The sequence below is a fragment of the Bubalus bubalis genome, chromosome 24 (assembly GCF_019923935.1).
Source record: "Bubalus bubalis isolate 160015118507 breed Murrah chromosome 24, NDDB_SH_1, whole genome shotgun sequence".
In the NCBI taxonomy this organism is placed as follows: Eukaryota; Metazoa; Chordata; class Mammalia; order Artiodactyla; family Bovidae; genus Bubalus; species Bubalus bubalis.
In genome coordinates this window covers 12,324,690-12,340,097 of record NC_059180.1, presented here as the reverse complement: position 1 = coordinate 12,340,097, position 15,408 = coordinate 12,324,690, and the positions used below count along the sequence as shown (strand labels likewise).

The 15,408-nt window shown below is 49.5% G+C and overlaps 1 protein-coding gene and 1 long non-coding RNA gene across 11 annotated transcripts in view; both read right to left on the bottom strand.

Annotated features, from left to right (window-relative positions):
• Window positions 1-15,408, bottom strand: part of AUTS2 (activator of transcription and developmental regulator AUTS2) — a 1,208,197-nt gene that overhangs the window by 186,084 nt on the left and 1,006,705 nt on the right. The window lies entirely within an intron of this gene.
• LOC123331531 overlaps window positions 1-15,408 on the bottom strand; it is a 32,017-nt gene that overhangs the window by 14,879 nt on the left and 1,730 nt on the right. The window lies entirely within an intron of this gene.

Here is a 15,408-nt window from a genome sequence, read left to right as displayed (position 1 = left end):
TTCCCGGGTGGCCCAGAGGTAAAGAATCCATCTGCCAATGCAGAAGACACAGGAGATGTGAGTTCCATCTCTGGGTCAGGAAGATCCCCCAGAGAAGGAAATGGCAACCCACTCCAGTATTCTTGCCAGGGAAATCCCATGGACAGAGGAGCCTGGTGGACTACAATCCATGAGGGTCACAAAGAGTCAGACATGACTGAGTGAGCACACACATTTTCTAACATGTACACACATCCACACGCTCTCATCCCTGCCGCCCACCCTGTCATCCAAGGTGGGGGGTACAACTTTCCAACTACAGGGGGCTGAACTCACAAGGGCATCTCCTTGTGTCACCGACCTGGAGCCTGGGAAAACCAACAAGAGGGGAAGGGTTCTAGAGGACTCCCCTGTGCAGCTGGCCAGCCAGCAGGTCCCCATCCAGCACTCATGTTTTTCATTTCTCGAGAGCCACACAGGCGACCTGGAAAGGCCCAGGCAGATGGGCTGCCATGTCTGGGCTGTGAGTTCAGCCAGTAGCCAGCCTGCAAGGCGGCGCTCAAGTGCATGTGATCCGGGGCTGGGTGGCCTGGGGTGCCGGTGCGGGCTGGCCCTGCAGCCGGCTGGCCTCTGGGCCCCTGCCAGGCCGCCGGGCTGCCAGGGGAAGTGAGAGTGCTCAGCATGAGATGCCAGCTGGCCAGGCTTGCTCCCCAGGGGGAGGCTGTAAGCACAGATTACCAGGGACTTTGTTCAGTTCTGCTGCCGGCTCCCCGAGGAGAGGAACATCACAGCCCAGCGTCGGTACTAATAGGCCCGGATGCGCCAGACCCGGCTAAGGAGGCCAGCGCCGGAGCGGGGGTGTGCGGCAGAAGGGAGGACAAAGGCCATACCTTCCAAGCCAACAAGCTGGCTTGGAACCTGACAAGGCAGCGCCGTCTGCAGCCTAGTCCAATCCCCTCCTGGAGCCTCAGGGGATGCTTCCTTCCTGCCCATCCCCATCTCTGCTGTCCACACCCAAAGAAGCCCCCAGCCCTCCACTGAGCTCCACCATGGGAGCCCGTGGGGTCCACTAGTGACAGAGCAGAAACTCAAACGTCCCTCTGCTTCATTTCAAGGGCCTGCAACTGCGACCCTGACACGCGCCTCCGCCGCCCAGGCGTTGTCATGGAGACCGTGGTGGTGGCAGACCTGATGCTGGTCTCCACTTTCATGGAAAAAAAAGTAATTTAAATTTTTATGTATAAGACCAGATCATTAGACTGAGAAATTAAATTGACAATTTCTTACTATTTTTTCTCCTAGAGGGATTTCTGAGGAGTGCTGGAGGAAGCATCCATTGGCCAGGAAAGATGTGCAGGCCTTTCAGGCTGGTTGTGTCTCCGACCCTGAAATGGTTTACTTCAAGATCAAAGGTGGCCCTTGCCTGGTTTCACTTCCACGGTCCCAGTTCCCAGATTCAACTTGCCACCCAACACCCTTGCCATCATGTTAGGTATTTAATATAACACTGCTCGTTTGGAGCCAGGGCAAAAGGCCTCTGAGGAAATTTTTGTCACCTGTTGGCACCGCATGAATCCCAACCTGAAGCGAGCACCTCCCTGGATGTGAACGCACAGGACAGGACCCCTCTGAGGAGCCAGAGAGCGTGCCCCTGAGATCAATCTTCCTCCCCGCACGGACAGATCTCTGCCTTGTTCCGCCCCCCCACCCTTCCTCTCCTGTTTGGGGGCCTGCGGGTGCCGGCCTCTCTGGGACTGACGCCCAGGCACTCCATCCTCTGGACTCAGCAAAGAGCCACCTCCCGGCTGACCCCTCCGCTCCATCCCGGGGCTCCCCACTGTCACAGCGGGACTTACCGAGGCCAACCACCCCCGGCGGCCCTCTCCTCTGCTCTCCCATGGCCCGCCTCTGAAGTCCCCAGCCTGGGAGGAGGGAGGCTTAATGAGTTCTCACCAGGGTCAGTCTCTCACAAAACACACCTAACACAATACCCTCCTCATCTCCTTTCATAATATGTAGGCAAGCTGTCATCAGAATCTACTGTGACACTCCCGAAAATCTAATATTACTTGCAAAAGAGCATTCTATATTCTCGGTGGAAATATCTCTACAGCCTTGATTTCAGAGGTTCAATCTGGAAAGAGATGACGCACGTTTAAGGCAGGAAAAAAAAAATACATGCACACACATATACATGCATACATCTATATGTATATATATGCCTCTCCAGCCTTTCTCTTGCTATTCTGAGGCTTGTCTTTAATGAGCAGCTCCAAATGACAGCTTTAATCACTGCCTCTGGCCACTGAAAGAGGCCGCTAATGATAGGAAAGAACATAGGGCCATTTGCATCAATCAGCTCCAGTCTAAATCACTTTTTATGATAATGCACCCAAGCGAAGAAGAAAGTCTCTGATGTCGCCTGCATGATGATGTACCACTGCGCCGTCTCCCCAGTTCAGACCTCCACATAAATCTCTTAAAGAGGCATGCACCCCACCCAGGACTGCCTGACATGGCCCTCATTTTCTACACCATTAATGATCCACCACCAGGGCAGAGTCATGAGGGGCTGAGCAATCTGTTCCTTTCGTTTTTAGTCTGGGGGATATACCCTCTGCTACAAAGTAAAAATAACAAGGTAAGGGAGAAGAAATACATCCTGACCCACTTATGACACCATTTCATCTTTTTTTTTTTCTTTCAAGCACTCAAACAAAAAAGAAGGTGGGTACGTTGCCAAACTTGATTACTTGCTAGTCCTGGAGATGGAAGGCTGAGTTGTATGATGACAAGGACAATAGGCGGGGAGCTCTGAGGTCTGGGCTCCAGGTCGGGCTGCCCTAGGTCCGTGTGACCTGGGGAAGGTCGTATCAGATTCCCTGGGCCTGAGTTTCCCCAACTTCAAGGGCCAAGACCAGATCACGTCCACGAGTTATACTCAACGGTAAAATGCTCTGACTTGAAGACTGTTAGGAGAGCTGATTTTTCCATTCAGAACCCCATTTTGCTGGGGAGAAGGCTGACCTGCCTCTTTCTGGACCACGGGTCTGAGCTACCACAGCTTCCCATGTCAGATGCAGCAGCCAGCCTTTTTATAGATAGATAGATAGATAGATAGATAGATGTGGATCATTTTTAAAGCCTTTATTGATTTTGTTGCAATATTGCTTCTGTTTTATGTTTTGGTTTTTGGGCTGCGAGGCATGAGGGATCTCAGCTCCCCGACCAGGATCGAACCCGCACCTCAGCACTGGAAGGCAGGGTCTTAACCCCTGGACCACGAGGGACGTCCCAGCAGCTCTCTTCACAGCAGCTCCTTGGAGGAACATTTCGTATCAACTGAAAAAATAACTATATTAAACAACAGCATGATCGATTATGATGTGGAGATGTCTCAAACACAGGAATATTCTTCTTCTGTACTCGGTATAGAATTAAGAAGCCTGGGGTGCTTTTTCCATTTCCCCCAAAGTACAAATGTCTGTTAGTGGCTAATAGCCTGGGGTCATCTGTCCCCTTGTAACAGGACAGATGTCTCTTGCTCCTTTAAGCGTAACAGCCAATACATACATATGTAAATGTATATACATATACATACACACATACATATCTACTTCAGAGAGCTCACAATTTGTTAATATTATCTGTATACTTGGGGAAATGCTGAAAGAAAGCCCACTTCTAAGGGTCCCTTTGAGGAAAATACTACTGCTTCAATGAATGTGATGCTCAGGATAGCCCAGAAGTGACTATGCGAGTATGGTTTGACTGCCCACATGACAGACTAATTAATAGTGATTATTTTATTACGCACAAGGCTGTGAGTAGCATTTTGGTAAATTCTGTTTGAGAGCACATTCTAGCCAGTGACTCTGAGATTTTATTCCTCTGTCTTCTAGAACCTTTCCACACTCCAGTTATCCACTGTGATGGTGTAACTGTGACAAAAAGGCTGGATATAAGAAATGACTTCCAAGGGCTAGAGACTTAGGACGGGCAATGACGGCTCCTCTTACAGGCACGTGCTTGCCAGGTCAGTTAGGATGCACTTTGGAGGCAAGCGACAGACAAAACAACAGGGATTTAAACAAGAGTTTATTCTCTCAAAGTACAAGTCCCAAGACAGGCAGCCTAGGGCTGGAGTGGCACTCTCTAACGTCAGGGACGTCAGGTCTTCCTACATATGTGGATGTATCTGCCTTTATTGCCTTCCATTCCCCAAAAACACGTCATCGCCCAGGACCATGACTGCGGTCACATTCTAGATGGGCCCGCTCCTGGCCCTTTAAGGACACTCTCTACAAGCGGCGCTTCACCAGTTCATTAACACCCATTAGCCAGAACTGAGTTCTAGGACAGCATCTTGCTGCAAGGCAGGCCATTGAAGGTTAGTCTTTATTCTATTTAGTTGGCCCATTTGTCCAATTAAAAATCAATCGTTTTTATTACAGAGGAAGAAGGGGAGGATGCAGATTAGAAGGCAACTAGCATTCTTTGCCACTAACAATGTACCAGGGAACTGTCTAGTGGTTATCATGGGGACCCACACCTCAGTTCCCCAAGCCCCCTCACAACCCGCGGTGTGAGGCAGGGACGCCCTGAGATGCTTCTTCCTTTCCCCACGGTATCCCTTGTGGGGGCTGCTTCTGGTTGACCTGTAATTTTCCCAAGGGGGTCCCCTCGGAAAAAATCAGCCCAGTAAGGAACTAGAAAACGGAGTGTGTTCTTCCAGAAAGATACCATAGACTCGGTATCATTTCCACTCCCAGAGAAAACAAGAGGACAGCAGTTTCTGTATGTCGAACTGTCACAGAATAACTAACACAAGACAGAGAGCGCTCAGAGTCGCCAAGGAAGGTCGGCGAGCGAGGCAGCCTTGTAAGCTGTGCTGGGGGTGCAAGCAGTCTTACTCAAGTCTTCAGGGAAAGTCATGTAACTGTTTGTAAACATAAAGGTGTTTCTATATATAGAATGGGTAAACAACAAGGTCCTACTATAGCGCGGAAAACGGATTTCAATATTCTACGACAACGCGTAATGAAAAGAATATTTAAAAAAGAACGTTAAAAAAAGGTTTTCCATTTCTTAGCATAACACACTGACCACCAACATTTCACACGTGGAATTCCTTCCTGAAAGCAATTAGCCAACTTTAAGTGAACACAGACAGAAGATCTCCTACAAATTTCTTTCTACCACACATAAGCAACTTTGCTTTAGATACTTTCTTTTTCCCGCTAAATGTAAATATCTGGTGAAGCAATTAACAGATCTTGTGAAAGAACAATTGTATACATCCTCACACAAGCTTGATGTGTGTGCTTGCATGCTAAGTCTCTCCAATCACGTGTGACTCTTTGCCACCCCATGGACTGTAGCCTGCCAGGCTCCTCTGTCCACGGGATTCTCCAGGCAAGAATACTGGAGTGGGTTGCCTCGACCTCTTCCAGGAGATCTTCCTGACCCAGGGATAGAATCCCCATCTCTTACGTCTCCTGCATTGGCAAAGGGGTTCTTTACCAGCAGCACCACCCAGGAAGCCCCACATAAACTTGACACCATGTGTCAAGTCCATCTCCATCTCACTGGCAGGGTAGAACATCACTGCTGTGTCTCCAGACTGCAGGAGAGGTCCGGAGGAGACGGCCCGGGGATGGCACAGTGCCCAGGAAGACCGGTAATTGTGCTCCTAGACAGTCACCATTTCCTGGGCGTCACCTCCCACAGTGCCCCTGGCTCTCCCTCTCACATCGCCTCTGCCTTGAGCTGTCTTGCGTCTTGTCTAGATTTGGCTTTTTCAACACCTGGCACCTCACTGTTTTCGACCTCACTGCTCCATGTCCTCCACACCAGACACCTCCACCAGGTCTGTTTCCTCCACAGGCTCCCATCAGCGGATTTTTGCCCAAAGGATTCAACTGATCATACTCCCACGGAGAGACAGACATATTTTTAAAAGATGGCACTCCCATCATCATTGAAGACTCAGTGACTACACTCCATGGTCTTCTGACATGTGGCAAATGCCATGCAGATCCTAAGGGACTCTTAATCCCAGTAGCCCCCTTCCCTGTCTCTCAACAGAGCACTGCTGAGGGCAGTACTTCCTTGTTTTAAGGAGTAGGCCAGGGACATCCATGGTGTCCAGTGGTTAGGACTCAAGCGCTTTCACTGCCGTGGTCCCAGCTTCAATCCCTGCTTGGAGATTAAGATTCCTGCTAGTTGGAAAAGCCCCTGATGCTGGGAAAGATTGAGAGTAGGAGGACAAGGGTTGACAGAGGACTGAGGGCAGGAGGACAATGACAGAGGATGATATGGCTGAATGGCATCACTGACTCAATAGACATGAGTTTGAGCAAACTCCGGGAGATAGTGAAGGACAGGGAAGCCTGGCGTGCTGCAGTCCATGGGGTTGCAAAGAGTCGGACACAACTGAGGAGTTGGTGATGGACAGGGAGGCCTGGCATGCTGCGATTCATGGGGTCGCAAAGAGTCGGACACGACTGAGCGACTGATCTGATCTGATCTGATCTGAGCAACTAAACAACAACAAAGCCATGAGGTACAGCCAAAAAAAAAACAAAAACAAAAAGCAGTAGATCAACTATAGATGGGCCCTGGACCTCACCAAGAATGACAAATATATATGCACAAAGATACCTCAATGTCAGGCTGCCCAGCAAAGACTATGAAAATAACTGAAGATTAAAAAAGAAATTTTTGCCTGTGCTGGGTCTTTACTGTGGAGCACAGGCTTCTCTGGTTGCGGTGCATGGGCTTAGCTGCTCTGTGGCATGTGGGATCTTATTTCTCTGACCAGGGATTAAACCCACGTCCCTACCACCAGGGAAGTCCCGTAACTGAAGATTTTGAAAAGCTTTTGTATGTTGCATCATGAACAGAAGCTTCATGAGGGTTGAGGCAGTATTGGTTTCCTTCACCAGCTCCTAACATTTGGCCTGCAGGCAGAAAGTGCTCAGTAAGTGTTTGCTGACTGAACACAGGAATGAAGCTTCAAAACTAAGAACCACGTATGTCACAAGCATGAGTACTCACAGGCTACAAGTAATCTTTCTTTCAAGAATCAGAGATGACTGGAGTGGCAGGAACTCTCCTAAATCCAGTTCATCCCATAGCCTTCAAGTAGAATACTATCTTAATAGCTCTCAGATCTAGATGAGACTCACTTTTGAAGACCTGGAGGTACTCAACTGATAATCTTATCTAGTGCCCGAGAAAACTTTTATGAGAAAACTGACCTCAGACAAACTCTAATTTTCCACTATCTAGTAGAAATGCTCCAGATATGGTATGCGAAGTAAATTTCCGAGTTTCTTTAGGAAAGAAAAGAAAAATGAAAGAAGGAAGGAAGGAAGAAGGAATGAAGGACAGAAGAAAAAAAAAACAAACCTCCACACACGCCAAGAACCATCTGCTCCTCCCAGCGCCCAGGGCCAGAAGCATCTGAAAGTGGAGGGATTACCAGGGTTGTGCTATCAGAAGTCTGTCCTGTATAACATGTCTATTCTGGTACCTGCTGGCTCACTTGGCCTGTGAACATCAATTCCACACTATCCCAGTTCTCAGGTCATTATTTCAATTCATCTCATTTAGCAATAGGTAGTTGGCCAATGTCAGAAACCATGAACAGGCAACGATTCCCCAGTATGTCCGAGGGATGGGCAGTAAGATGGTGCGAGGGCAAATGTTGCTTTATGGTGTTTCAAGGTGGATACGTCACTGTCTGTAAGCTGAGCCTTGGTGAAAAATGGAAAATGTTCTGCTTAATTCTTCATATTTTTTGAAAATGAAGCAGGAGGAGCCCTTATAAGACATTACCTGGACCATTTGCCTGCTTCATAGAACTGCCCCCAAATATTGCCCCCCCACCAAAAAAAGCTTACAGGTACACAAAGCAGAAGGTCCACCAGCATCTCGGTCACCAGTCCACACGTGGTGGTGCCAGCCATTGCTCCGGTACCACCCCAGCTCATTACCAGCCTGGGGCAGAGTATGAAACCAGACTAAGTGACATTTATAATATATTTTATTCTGTACAAGTCTAAGAGGGAAAGGGTAAATGTCATTCCATGGGGGGACACGTCATCCAAAATGACCATGCAAAGGAACAAAACTGCCCCAGGAGGTTCAACGAATAATGACGTACTTAGTGGTTGGGCTTCCCTAGTGGCTCAGAGGTTGAAGCGTCTGCCTCCAATGTGGGAGACCTGGGTTTGATCCCAGGTCGATTCCCTGGGTTGGGAAGATGCCCTGGAAGAGGAAATGGCAACCCACTCCAGTGCTCTTCCCAGGAGAATTCCATGGAGGGAGGAGCCTGGTAGGCTACAGTCCATGGGGTTGCAAAGAGTCGGACTCGACTGAGCGACTTCACTTTCACTTTCACTTTAGTGGTTGGTAAGGGCTTCAGTTAGAGCTTCCCTGGTGGCTCGGTGGTAAAGAATCTGCCTGCCAATGCCAAGAGACGCAGGTTTGATTCCTGCCTCAGCAAGATCCCCAGAGAAGGAAAGGGCTATCCACTCCAGTATTCTTGCCTGGGAAATCCCATGGACCAAGGAGCCTGGCGGGCTATAGTCATGGGGTCACAGAAGTGTCAGATGTGGCTGAGCGACTACACAGCAACAACCACGGCTCTGGTGAATTCTAGGACACACACCTTCACCTCTAACGGAAGTTGCTACCGTGTGGCAGGCACATTTGAAACCACTGTGCCAGGAGGCCCAGGTTCAAACCTGGACACAGTAACCCTGCCAGGCTTCGGTGTCATCATACGGGCCTGACCCGCAGGGCTTTTGTGGGAGACTGTACTCGAGTGCTGAAGCACCTGCTCCTAGTCCTCGATAAATATTAGATATTATGATCTCCGCTTCAGAGGCCCTGGGGGAGGGCTGAGGATCATTGAGTCCGTATTTCTTCATTAAGAGAAGAAAGCAGCCATTTAACTATTGGCAAAATCATCTCCCTAACGGTAAACTGTTCTCTCTCTTGCTCTCTCTTTCTTTCATTGGCAGGAGAGCTAATACTGGTAGATTCCTCCTATGGGACCGGGGCCTGGCCTGTGTGTTATCTGGAAGGCTCTGGTGGGGACTGCCGAATGCTTTTTCATCATGACAGTGGTTTCGCCTTCTGAGGCACCTGCCCCCAAATCAATGATGGGGCATTTCTAAGTCCAGGGAGGAGGCCACAGGAAGGCATATCTCAGAGGCCAAGCACCCAACCCTACAGACTCTGCACGAGCAAGTCGGAGGGCCGTGTCTAGACTGAAGCCCTTTCCCTGGTGTGTGGATTAGCTGATCAGCCTCTTCAAAGGTTCAGCTCTGTCCACAGTGTAATCAATCAGCTCCACCAACCGAAGGTGACTGGAGGTCTGTCCGGCACACTGACACTGGGAAGAGCGTGGGGAAGACACTGTCCCTGTAAAACTCTCACGGTTTTATATATACCAGCAAGTTTGCAGATCTGACCTCTCCTGCCTGCTTTGCATCAGGAAAAAAGGAAAAAAATGGGAAAAGGGGGTAAAATGCCACTTTTGCCCACACTTCTAATGTGTGTCTATGATTCCAATGAGCTTTTACACGTTCTGTTCTTTAAAAGCAAAAGAAACAAAAAAGAAAAGTGTGTAGGAAGAGTCTATACAGTCCATGGAATCCTCCAGGCCAGAACACTGGAGTGAGTAGCCTTTCCCTTCTCCAGGGGAACTTCCCAACCCAGAGATCGAACCCAGGTCTCCAGCATTGTGGGTGGATTCTTTACCAGCTGAGCCACAAGGGAAGCCTAAGAATACTGGAGTGGGTAGCCTGTCTCTTCTCCAGTGGATCTTCCTGACCCAGGAATTGAACCAGGGTCTCCTGCATTGCAGGCGGATTCTTGACCAACTGAGCTATGAGGGAAGCCCTCTATACAGATATAACCCACTTTAAATAAATAAGTGTGTAAAACTCCTGAGGGACAGATGAATGCCTAGAGGTGGAATAATCAGCTTCATAACACACTTTTTCACTTTATCAGAGGGTTCACTATTTCTGAGCATGCACCCCTTGTGAATTAACACTAGGGTGCAAACAACTCACACCTGCATGACATCCCACTTTTTCAGACACACCCTTATCTAAAACAAGGCATATCTGGACTTCCCTGGTAGTTCAGTGGTTAAGAATCTGCCTGCCAATGCAGAGGCCATGGGTTCGATCCCTGGTCTGGGAAGATTTCATGTGACTCCAGGAAACTAAGCCACTGTGCCTCAACTACTGAAGCTTCCACACCTTAGAGCCCGTGCTCTGCAACAAGGGAAGTCAGTGCAATGAGAAGCCCATACACCGAAACTAGAGTAGCCCCCGCTTGTGCCACTGGAGAAAAGCCCATGCAAAGCAATGAAGACCCAGCACAGCCAAAAATAAATAGGGGCTTCCCTGGTGGCTCAGTGGTGAAGAATCCACCTGCAGGAGAAGCAGCTCCTATCCCTGGATGAGGAAGACCTCCTGGAGGAGGAAACAGCAACCCACTCCAGTATTCTTGCCTGGGAAATCTCATGGACGGAGGAAGGAGCCTTGCAGGCTATAGCCCATAAGGTCACCAAGAGTCAGACACGACCAAATGACTAAACAACAACAAAAATAACCACACAAAATAAGGCACATCTGAGAATGCTCAGCTGGGGACAAGAGCAGAAGTTGGGCTGCTGCGTGTGGGCTAGCCAGAGAACACAAACATTCTGACCCACTCAACTCCCAGTGCCAGGGTTCTGTTGCTGACTGTGTTCAAGCAACAGTGACTCTCATCCTCTAATCACCACCCGGCCACCTGAAGGGCTCCTGGGAGAAAGCGAGAATTGAAGCGCACTCAGGAAATACCCTAATGCTCCAACCTCTCTGCTCTCTTCTGAAACTTTCCTCCACGAGACCGAGGGTGACCCCAGAGCTTTCGGAATATATTACTACAAAGGGACATACACGGTGCCAACATCAAACAAACTCGAACGCGTGGTGTCGTGAGGCCCTGACCCTCCTGGGAGAGGGTCCACTTATAGAACAAAAACCAAAACATCCCATCATTAATCCTTAGCAACCTGTAAAGTAGAGCTCTCAGATAAATAACACGGGGCCTGGTGTCAATGGACCAGGGGTCACATTCTGGTTGTGCCATCATCTGATCTGTGATGCTAACCAAGTCGGGACTTGGAGCTTGGGTTTCCTGCCCTGCAAGTTTGAGCGGGCACCTGGCAAGTTGGATGGCCTGGCACAAGGGTAAGTTCGCTGGGATTGTCACCATAGGTGCAGAGGCCCTTGCTGGGTGAGAGCAGGACCAGACCAGGGTTTTGCTTTCAACACCTCTGCTCTGAAATTCTCTTGCTGCCATATTCAAGCTACGTTGCAAAGGCAGAGAGAAGCTGCCTGGAAACCCCGAGGACTAGCCCTGTTGTCTCAGGTGCCCTAAGAGAGGTCCCTGCCCTGGGAGGTTGGGAGCCACAGGATCTGCTAATGGGGAATGAGAGGCTATTTAGGGACACCTGCAAACTTTCTGCTCACCTGTGACCTAGACTGAATCGCTCTCCAAGTACTCAGGGAGTTTCACAACCGCCTTGACAACCGCGAACAGAGAGCTGAGGCAGGTGCTATTTTTGCAGATGAGGAAACGGAAGAATCACTTTGCCTTTCTGGGGCTGGGAGGGGGCACACTCTTGAAAGACATCCCAGGCCTGAGATCCCTTCTTACAGGGATGGGTAACCCATAAAACAAGAGTGTGGGGGAATGTCCCCTGAGGACTTTCTCTCTCCTCTCCACCTTCCTCGTCCCTTCAACACTTCCCACCTTCCCAGCAGCTGCTGAGCTCCACAATGCTTTTCCACAACTCTGACTCACACACTGTCCCAGCAACCCACACAACAGCTTTCTGGAACACGAGCTGTGAAAGAATGCGAGTCCCTTCAGGTGGGCCCTTGACAGTGGGCCCTCCTGTCCTCTGCTTTCACTGCCCCACATCTGATGGGACTTTCCCATGGTTAAAGGCCACAGCCATGGCTTTCTTTTATAAATCCTAAAGCAACTGCTGAGGTCAAGATGCATAGCAGACACCCTGAGGGGCCCCTCAAGGAGTACAAGTTGCTCCTACAAAGGATCTCGATAGAGGTTTCCTCAAAACAGATATGAAGATGGCCAATGAGCACACGGAAAGATACTCAACATCATTAGTCACTGGGAAATACAAATCAAAGCCATGCGGAGACACCACTTCATGACCACTAGAAAAGCTGGAATAAAAAGACAGACAATAACAAGTGTTGGAGAGGTTATGGAGAAACTGGGACTCTGATGGTGGTAATGCAAAATGGTGGAGCTACTTTGGAAAACAGCCGGGAAGTTCCTCAAAAGGCTGAACACAGATTTACACTGAAAACCCAGCAATTCTACTCCCGGTTATTTCCCTAAAGAGAACTGCAAAAGTAGGTCCATACAAGAGCTTGTACAAGAATGTTCACCATAGCATTATTCTTAAGAGCCAAAAAACGGACACAACGCAAATGTTCGTCAACCTGTAAATAAAATGTGGTATATCCATACAATGCAACCTATTTATCTACTTAAGGATATGAAGTCCTGACACATGCTACAACATGAATCGATCTCAAAAACATTATGCCAAGTGAAGTCAGACAGACGCAAGAGGTGACACTGTGTGGTTCCATTTCTATGAAAGGTCCACAACAGGCATCTCCATAGAGACAGAATGCAGACGAGTGGCCATCAGTCCTGGGAGAGGGGTGTGGAGAGCGACTGCTAACGGGTAAGGGGGTTTCTTTCTGGTGTGATGAAACCGGGCGTGAAACTGGTTCTGGAATTTTTGGCGACAGTTGCACAAAACCTTGTGAATACACAAGTCACAAATGACTGACTTGTGAATACACAAGTCACAAATGACTGACTTGTGAACACACAAGTCACAAATGACTGACTTGAACACTTGGAAATTGACAAGTTTTATTATAGAGATAGAATGGGAACCTCCTCTCCTTAGAATTGTTATTTAAAAAAAAAAAAGGCTGCCTTGGAGGGGGTGGTTCTCAAACTTGAGCGTGCAGCTGTGTGCGGAGAACTGGTTTAACACAGGCAAGCTGGGCGCCACCCCTACGGCGTCTAGGGTGGGCCTCAGGACTCTGTGTCTCTAGCCAGTCCCCGTGCGGAAGGTCTCGCTGGTCTGGAGGCACATTCGGAGAACCCCAGCCTAGAGCGGTGCCTCTCCCCACTCCCGTGTGCCTGCTGGGCACCATCCAGTGAAGGAATGGCTAGCCAGCTGCCAGGAGGGCTGGCAGTAGGACTGCCCAGCAAGGGGCAGAAAAGGCCGATCCTGCTCTGGAGCCGCCCACGTGGTCAGGGAAGCCTGTCCCCAGGCGTGGACCCCGGCTTGACCTCTCCTTCCACCCTCCCTTCCCGCCCTGCCGCTTCCCTCCCACACATGCTGACCCTCCCGCGGAAATAACCAGCTTGCTAAACGCTATCCGTCTGCCTCAAGGGAGGTGGCAATCTGTCAAAACACATACCATATCACCGGGGGGGCTCTTGTTAAAAAAGGAGATTCTGATTTGAAAAATCAGGGCGCAGGTGTGGGGCTCAGCATTTCTGACAAGCCCAGGCCAGGGCCCCTGCGATCTGGAGCAGCCTTCTGACGCCACGATGGGAAGAGTCTAGGAGCCAGCAGCTTGAGCGCTACATGGAAAAGGTCATCTCACTTTAGAGGCAACAAGAAGGCGCTGACATTACCCTGCCCTCGAGATCCAGGCCAAGGAACCGGGTTATAGGTGAGTGTGTTTCAACAACACCTTTCAGGTACTTCCAGTAGTTCATCCCTTTGGACTGGGGCCCAGACCAACATGAGGCATACTTTCTTCTATGCTCTATTGTTACAGCATGGCTGCGGGGCATCACCTGGGCAAAAGTCAGTCATGTGTGTTGTGCAACCAGCAGACAAGTGGTGATGGAAACCCACAACACAGCCTGTCCAGGGAGCCCGAGACTGAGTGGGAAAGAAGACAAAAAAATGCACAAGCAGGGGTTGTGACCGCCATCTTTTCCAGTGTCTTCTGCCCTCAGACTAACAGTGTGTTCCGAGAGCCGAGAGAACATTGGTGTCTTGTTTCTATGTCGGAGCCTTTCACTAAGGGTTTGGAATCTACTCTGAACTTGCTGGGAGCTCCATAATCTATTTCTCGGTTTTTCTACTAGTTCACGCTGATTTTAGACGAATGGAGGGGTGGCAGATTATAAAAAGAAGAGAGGTAAGTTGAAACCAGTCCTTCAAGATGTTATCATGGAGGGAAACTTCCAATGCCATCACACTAAACACCCACTATCCAGGACAAGAATCAGGGCACTGGGTAAACCAGGGCAGAAGTTTGGAAAGAAAGAATAGCCATCCTTGACTCTTGTATCACAGAAGTGCTTTTTAAACAGTTAACAGGCAGGTGTGTGAAGGAACTGTGAGAGCTGAGGAAAAGGACAGCCAATAGGAAGCTGTGCTCTTTAATAATGACCGCTTATGAAAAGTTAGGACACGTGGCATTGTGTCGCGCTCGAATGCTGCAAGTCTCAAATCCCCACCCGTGTCGTATGTTCAAGAATCTGTCTGGGAAGGACTCTGCTGTGCCTTGGGGGGAGAACATAAAAGAGCAGCAGCAGCAAACCAATCAAACCAACAAAATAGGCCAGCTCCACGAAGCCACGGTTCGTTCTGGGGAGGGGGGGGCAGGTGTAGCTGTTTCAACTGTGTTGTCTGACTTTCACGGCAGTCACAACAAAACAGGGCTGGGAGACAGGGGAAAAACCAGGGTAGGAAAAGTCCTTCAAACTGTGGGCAGTAGCATAGGTACAGCCCCAGGCCACTTCCCAGCTCTGTCCCCAGGCTCCTCTGGTGCACCTGAGGCCGGGAGACACCGTGAACAGCCTTCCACCACTGCTTTCTCTCGTTAACAGAGGGAACGACGGAGAGGTTCCCAAAGGCCTAGCAAACTTTAAAACCCAGAGCAGAAGACATGCGCGGCTCTGTCCCTGCCATCTGCTGCATCTTCTGGGGTGAAGTACAAGTTTCACGGCGCCCTCCAAGACCACTCTGTGGCCTGGGAGCTCTCTGGAGAAAGCAGTCCTTGCTCATCCTGTTGAAAACTCTAGACTTCATGTAAGCAAGCAGCAGCAGCCGAGGGACAGATAAGTATTAATCAACCCGCTGATTATTTCCTGTGTACTGGAAACCCAGTGATTTCCAAACCTGCTGGAGCTTCTGACAGGAATGAACACATGCATCCCAATGCAGGGTTAAAAAGGATTCCCAGAAACCTCCACAAAAAAAACAAAACAAAACAAGAAAATTATCCTGAGAAGGGATTTCTCTGCTTCCCACGAGGGGAACAATTTCTTGAC